The sequence below is a fragment of the Panicum virgatum genome, chromosome 2K (assembly GCF_016808335.1).
Source record: "Panicum virgatum strain AP13 chromosome 2K, P.virgatum_v5, whole genome shotgun sequence".
NCBI classification, from domain to species: domain Eukaryota; kingdom Viridiplantae; phylum Streptophyta; class Magnoliopsida; order Poales; family Poaceae; genus Panicum; species Panicum virgatum.
The window spans coordinates 36,233,638-36,240,839 of NC_053137.1; the positions used below are offsets into that span (position 1 = coordinate 36,233,638).

Here is a 7,202-nt window from a genome sequence, read left to right on the forward strand (position 1 = left end):
AGAGCTAGGCCGACCGGCCTAGGTGAGGCTGGCCAGCCTAAGAGTCACGTGGAAAATTGCCGCGCAGCTCACAGCTGACTCCAGGAGAGAATCCAAGCCATCCAGAGGAAGGTCGGTGCTAGATGGCACAATCCCCAGGCCGGCCGGCCTAGGGAAGGCCGGCCGGCCGGCCCCACTTGTCATCCTCTGCAGCTCCCCCTTGGCATGGAAGTTAAGATCAACCGCCTTACCGGCTTACAACCGACGCCAACCTCTGAACCGACCTTGAAGCACTATAAATAGAGCTGACTCTCTCACTTGTAACACACACCATCCACTTGAGAGAAGTGTTCACTCTTGAATTCTCTTTGTATTAGAATAGGGAGAGAGTGAGGTGAGAAGCTTTGGTGCAAACCAAGCTTAAAGGAGCGGACTCGAGTTCTCGTCTTTGAGTAATATATTCACCTCGGAGGAATATATCTTTGAGTAAGTTTCTCGTCTCACTTCAGTTTCTCGCTAGCTTTACTTTCTGCAATAGTTACTTGTTTAACTACTTTCTTTGATCTGCGGGATCCTAAGTCTGTGTAAGTAGCAAGTTCTACTATCTGAGGTTGCTTTCTATCTAAGTACACGGTAGGAGCAAGTAGCTCGATAGTCGTGGGTATGGTGCCCAAACTTGGTTAGCTATCTCAGGTTATGTTCCACCCCACGGTACCATTGTGGTAGGCAACAGGTGGTGACAGCCATGTCCGTCCCTCGTAGTCCACCACGTTCGGGGTGTTTTCATAGCAGTAGTGTCGACTGCCATTGGACTCCCTTCTCACCCCAGTCTGAGTCCTTCCCTGAGGCCGCCGAAGCAGATCGAGTTAGTAGTTAGCTTGTCGCTAGGTAGAATAGTAAGTTATTTGGAGTTAGACCCTCTTCTCTCTTACCTTTTCTCTTTTGGTGTGTCCGGTTGAGTAGTTCTAGATTTGGTCAAAGCTTTACCGTTCCTTGGATTCGATATCCCAAGTATACTCCCTGGTGAAGGCTACATCGGTCTCTGTACGCTTGCGGAGTAATTCGTTTAGGCTAAGGAGTGCCAACAAGCTTTCTGGCGCCGTTGCCGGGGAACGGTAGCAACACTAGATTTAGAGTTAGTCAGCCGTACAACTTTCCATCTTACCCATGGAGTTTTCTCCTAGTTATCCGGTAGTTCTATCTAGCGAGTATTTGGAACCACCACCATCCTGCCATCCCATACTATCTGATGGTTACGAGATCCATCCCAGTCTCGTAGCCATGGTTCGCGCTTAGTCCTTCTCTGGTAGAGAGGACGAATGCCCCTATGCTCACTTGCAGGTCTTCGAAGAGAATTGTTATCTTCTGATTATACCCGGTATGACTCAACACACCCTACGGTGGAAGCTATTCCCGTTCTCTCTAACGGGAGGAGCAAGACTTTGGTACAACCAGACTGCAAGAGGAGTTGGAGGAGATTGGATACAACTAAAGGACGAGTTCTGCTTGTTCTTCTATCCTATCTCCAAGGTGATTGCTCATCGAAATCAACTAACGACAATTGCACAAGGAGATGAGTTACTTGGAGTAGCGTGGGTTAGATTCATGCATCTGATAGAATCCGGGCCACCACATCACATCCCGGAGGAAATACTGATGCAACATTTTATCTACGGTCTCAAGCCGTAGAGTGCACATTTCCTAAATGTGTCCTCCGAGGGGTAGGTCATGTACAAAACAGTGGCCGAAATCAGGAGTCTCTTGAAGAAGGTCCTAAACAGCACCGAATATACTGGCATATATGACGATCCACCAGAGACAGTAGAGCAGCCCTACAAGACGCAGCAACTTCAGTTCCTATCAGCTGCATCCTCTCCACCTCCACCATATATAGAGGAAATCACCGAACCACCAAAGACCTCAGATCAAGAGCCCCTCCATGAAGATATACCGATGTTCATACCAGACCTCTTCACAAAAGAGAAATGCTTGGAGCTCGGCAATGTTTCAGGCATGCCGAAGGAGCATAAGTGTGTATGCTTGAGATCTGTGGCGTTCATTCCAGAAGCATCATCGCAGATAGAGGGTCTTTCTGCGATTATCAGTAAGGAATAAACAGAGGAAGCAGAGGCCAGCAGTAGTATCATTGTAAGGTTCACCGGGGTGTCCGACCCTAGAGGGGGAGGGGGTGAATAGGGTCGCTAATCGCTTTCTATCCTAGGGCTCAATCTATTTGCATAAGATAAACCTAACACGTCCTACATATGCTAGTTATGACTAAGATTTATCTATGCTACTCTCTACTTACCCCTAAAAGACTTGCAACCTATAACCAATCCTAATCAAACTAACTAGGAAAGTAAAGGCACGCAAGATAGAGCAAATGCAGAAATGTAATACGGTAAGTAAAGAGGTAAGGGAGAGAATATGCAAACTCCCGTGAAGATACCAAGACACACGATTTAACATGGTTCGGTTAGGATACCAAGTCACTCCCTACGTCCACGGCCACTTGTCCAACACGAACAAGTATGATGCCGAGTCTCTTTGCTTGATCATCGTCTTGCGTTCGCCACCAAGGCTTCCGGCAAGCAAAGGCTAAGTGGCGCCAAGTCACCAAGACAAGGCCACCACCACCGTCTCTCTCAAAGCGTCACCAACAGCACCATCTTCACTATTGGAGATTCTCACCAAGAGGGGTCTCCTTCCCCGCACAAAGTGTCGTTGCCTCTCCACACCAAGTCGGAGGGTCACACGACGAGTACACGATTGCTTGCCGCAGCAAGACTTTGCTCAAGGGAGCTCTCGTAAGAACTAATCCCTATATAGGTGCACAAAGCACTCTCTCAAAGCTTCTCACAAGCTAGATATGACACTAAGTTTTGCTAGGATGGTTGGAGATGTTAGTTTGCTTGGGCAACACTTCCTTCAGCTTTTCTGGCGTCCAACCATATGCAGCAACCGGCCTTGGGGGGTATATATAGCCCACACACCCCCAAAAGAGCCGTTGGAAAAGTGGCTGACAAAAAGCGCTATCACCGGTTAAACCGATGATCCACTTTGTGTCATCACCGGTTTAACCAGTAAGCACCTTTTTCCAACTTGCCATTATACTTCAACGGCTACCTTAATCAACTGACATAATCAACCGCTGAATGCATCTTCATCGCCGGTTTAACCGGTGCATGTAACTGTCCTAGAGTTCCCAAAAACCAACTCTCTGGACAACTACACCAACGTAATTGACCGGTGTATCATCGGTTCAACCGATGTATGCATTTCTCTTGGTCTTCTTCTGCCGTTGCACCGATGTATTCAATATCTTCATCGTCGGTTCAACCGATGCAAAACCCTAGCCTCAGCTTCTGGGTTCATTGCACCGGTGAGTACAATTTGCTCATAATCGGTTTAACCAGTGATAGCAAAATGTCTCTGTCTTGTTTGTTTTGACTTGATTTCTTCACGGTCTCTTCTATTCTTTGTCCTTTGGACCGAAGAGGTTTCAGGGCGCTGCCTTGTGACCCGCGAGGGGCGGCTCCCCCCTCGACCCCCGTCCGCTACGCCTATCTTCTCTTTGTCATCACTTGAACCTAAAAGCCTGATAATGGTCATCTTAACAATCATATTAGTCCAAGTGTTGTGTGTGTCATTAATCGCCAAAATATTATATTGAAATATGGCATGAGATGTCATTTTCGCTACAATCATCTAGATCTACCACCGACCCAGAATACTCCTCTGTTCTATTGGGGACGCCGTACCACAAGAAACCTTTTACGATCCGAGGGTCGGGGTGAATGTGATGTCCAAAACTTTGGCAAATCACATTGCATCAGAAGAACCGCTGACCTTGTCTCGTAAGCACCTGAAGTGGATCGACGACCAGATAGTGGAAAGTCAAGGAATTCTGCGAGTGGTGCCCATGAAAATGAGCACCAATAAGGTCTTCCTGGATTTCCACGTCTTCGATATCCCAGAAGGTGAAGAGTTCGTCTTGATCGGATGGCCAATAGAACCACTTGTTAACCCAAATGAAGACCGAGCAACGCTCGAGGTTAAGGTTGGCAAAGAAAAGATCCCGGTCAGTCTAGTCCGTTCATGCAACACCATTACAGAGGCTAGACTGGAGCAAGACCTATTGGAGAAAGCAGTGAACATCAGTCAGGAAGAGCAAACTCAGCCCATTCCCGAAGAAAATGTCTCACACTTCACCCAGAAATCAGATCCGACCGGCAAGAGTAAGCTTGAAGGACTAGACAGGCAATCAGAGGGGGGTGTGAATGGGAGCCTTTAAAAAATTCTCCAAGAGAACAACGCCTATGTCCCGAATTCAATCCAGACGCACCCTCTTCTAGCCGCCAAGGTAACACTAGCCAACACGTGACGAGTTCACCTAGGAACGGTTAGGAAAAGCTCGACGCAAAACGGAAGCAAGTGAAAAGTAATTTACTCAAGCAAGGCGCAACGCAAAACGGAAGCTCGCAAAAATTGTTGGTAAATAAAAAACGTTCACTCAAAACTCCGAGCAAAGAGCACAAACTAATTTGCTAGCAGCAAACATAGATTCAACAGGTCACGTCCACAAGCTCATGTTCATTTGGTGAAAAAGCTAAACCATTTCTCAACTATCAGCCAAAACAAGCAAGTAGAATCAAGACTATTAGATAAGCAAACTACTACCCCCGTGCAACCGTGCAAACTATGCACCTGGACCGTAGATTCTCCATCCGATGCCTACAGCTCCACATGCGCCCTTTTTTGCAAATTAACGCCCGCCGGCTTTTTGAGTTTTTGCAATAACCCCCCCACCCCACCCCCTGGCATGCCCGAGCCGGCTCCTCTGTTCGTCAACACCGAGCCGCCTGAGACAGGCTCACAGACCTCACGCGAATCCGGTCCTCCCCCTAGGCCCTAGCGCTTCGTCGTATGCCGCCGCCGGCCTGGCTGCTCGGCGCCGTCCCTGCTCCTCTGCGACACCGCCACCGGCCGGGCTCGGAGCGCCACCCCTGCTCGCCCGCACCCGCGCCGCCAGCGAGGGCGCCGCCGGAGGCCGGTCTCGCAGCGCCGCCCCTACTCGCCCGCCCCCGCGCCGCCGGCGAGGGCGCCTCCGCAGGCCGGGCTCGCAGCGCCACCCCTGCTCGCCCGCACCCACGCTGCCGGCGAGGGCGCCGCCGCAGGCCGGGTTCGCAGCGATGACCCTGCTCGCCCGCCCCCGCGCCGCCAGCGAGGGAGCCTCCACAGGCCGGGCTCGCAGCGCCGCCCCAACTGCCTCCGGGTTCCGCGTGGCGTTCCAGGTCGATGCCTTTCAAATTCTCTTCTGCATCCACTCTGCTCAGCTCGTCCGTGTTCAATCCTGCCCTCTCTGTTCTGATGGCCATTTCAATTCCCCCCATCCGCTTTCAAGCCATTCTGTTCTTTGGTTGGAGCCAGCGCCAAGGTCGCCTCAAGAGATGGTATTCCCGACAGCCTCTCCGTTGACAAGAACTCAATCAGAAGTAGAACCGAAGGAGTACAATGGATCAAAGACAGTAAGTGCACTCTTTGTTTTCCTGTTGGCTGTTGCTGGTTTTTATTGACCAGGTTGTTTTCCTGTGGTGTCACAGTGGATCAAAGCACTGAATCTCCAAGGAGTCCATACGAAGATCAAGACAACCGAAGGATGGATCTTCTCACAGGCAGTTCAGCATGTCTATTTGACTTTACCATGGTGACTAGCACGGGATTGCAAAGCCTCTGTGTAATGATAGGCCTGATGAATTATGTGTAATGTCTGAACAAAAGGATGTATTGTGCAGACGCATCCTCGCTGTAAACAGCATCTGAATATATTCAGTGTGTAATTCAGTACATAGGTTTGATTTATTATGTGTATCTGAATATATTCAGTGTGTAATTCAGTACATAGGTTTGATTTATTATGTGTAATGCCTCTCCGAAAGGATGGATTGGCAATGGCAATTGTGCCTTCTGTGTAATGAACTTGTGTGTTGAGAATGAAAATGAATGAAATATGTTTCACAATCCAGTTTATCTTGTGCAATTGTGCCTGAAATTCTGCAGAGTGCTGTAATGAAATTGTGCAAGCTGAAAATTGTGCATGTAGTCTGAACATAATCAGTCATGACAAAATTATGCATTCTGAAAATCAATTGTTCAGCATGCACAATGCAAGCCGATAATGAAATTGTGCATGTAGTCTGAACATAATCAGTCATGACAAAATTATGCATGCTGAAAATCAAATGTTCAGCATAAATGCAACCTGAATACATTAAAATTTCAAAACAATAATTGAATGCAATGATGATCCATGTTGCACAATTCACTAACACGCTCAAATAGAAAAGTGTTTACAAGAAGCATTCCAAAATGTCTCACAACGTTACATGAACTTAAAATATCAGCCAACAACGTTATTTGGGCAATTGCGTGCATCATGATTCCCTACTTGCTTACATTTTCCACACTTCCGTTTCCTTGGAGCCTTCACCTCCTTACTTTTCCCAATTCTTTTGCATCTCCCTTTTGACTTGATATCATTTGGTGGATGTGTATTCACTTTATTTGGAATTTTACTTCCAAGAAAAGATTCATACTCATCCTGTTTATTATCTTTAGTAGCAGGCGTGATCTTTTGGAGAGGTTCTACTAGGTTGGATAAACTAGAATATATAAAGTCCACCCCTTGTTCAGAATTCTTGGCCATTTGAATAAGATCTTCAAACTTGTTGCGTGATTCTGAAATCTTTTTCCGCATTGCCACATCCATAGAATCTTTAGGCTTCTCATCTAGCAGTTTACCTTCGTCATCAAATAATACTTCCCTGTAACAAAACAAGCATAGCAAATTGAAGAGTATTGTAACAAAATAGGCATAAAAAATGAGTACAGTACACACCTTTTACATCTTTTGTCCCATCTCTTCATAATATAAACCAGTGGTATCTCATTTTCCTTCTCGGATCTAAGCACTTGTATGATATGACGGCACGGGATGCCATAGGACTCATAAAATTTACAGGAGCATCTACCAAACATGTTTGACTTGTTCATCTCAACCACTCGCTCTTTTCAAGATTGGCTGCTGATGGTGACAATTTTCGTATCTTCACTCTCGGAAAACCCTTGAATAATGCAATGGTCCCTTGCAACTATGAGTTGTTCCTGAAATTTACTGAAAACTTCATGTGTATATATCACACTACATTGCTTCTCCATGGCCC

At 47.2% G+C, this 7,202-nt stretch overlaps 1 long non-coding RNA gene across 1 annotated transcript; it reads left to right on the forward strand.

Moving 5' to 3' along the window:
• Positions 1-4,832: 4,832 nt before the first annotated feature.
• On the forward strand, positions 4,833-6,006 carry LOC120674400. Its single transcript, XR_005675100.1, has 2 exons — positions 4,833-5,507; positions 5,583-6,006. It is a non-coding gene; the product is annotated as an uncharacterized LOC120674400 (long non-coding RNA).
• Positions 6,007-7,202: the final 1,196 nt, after the last annotated feature.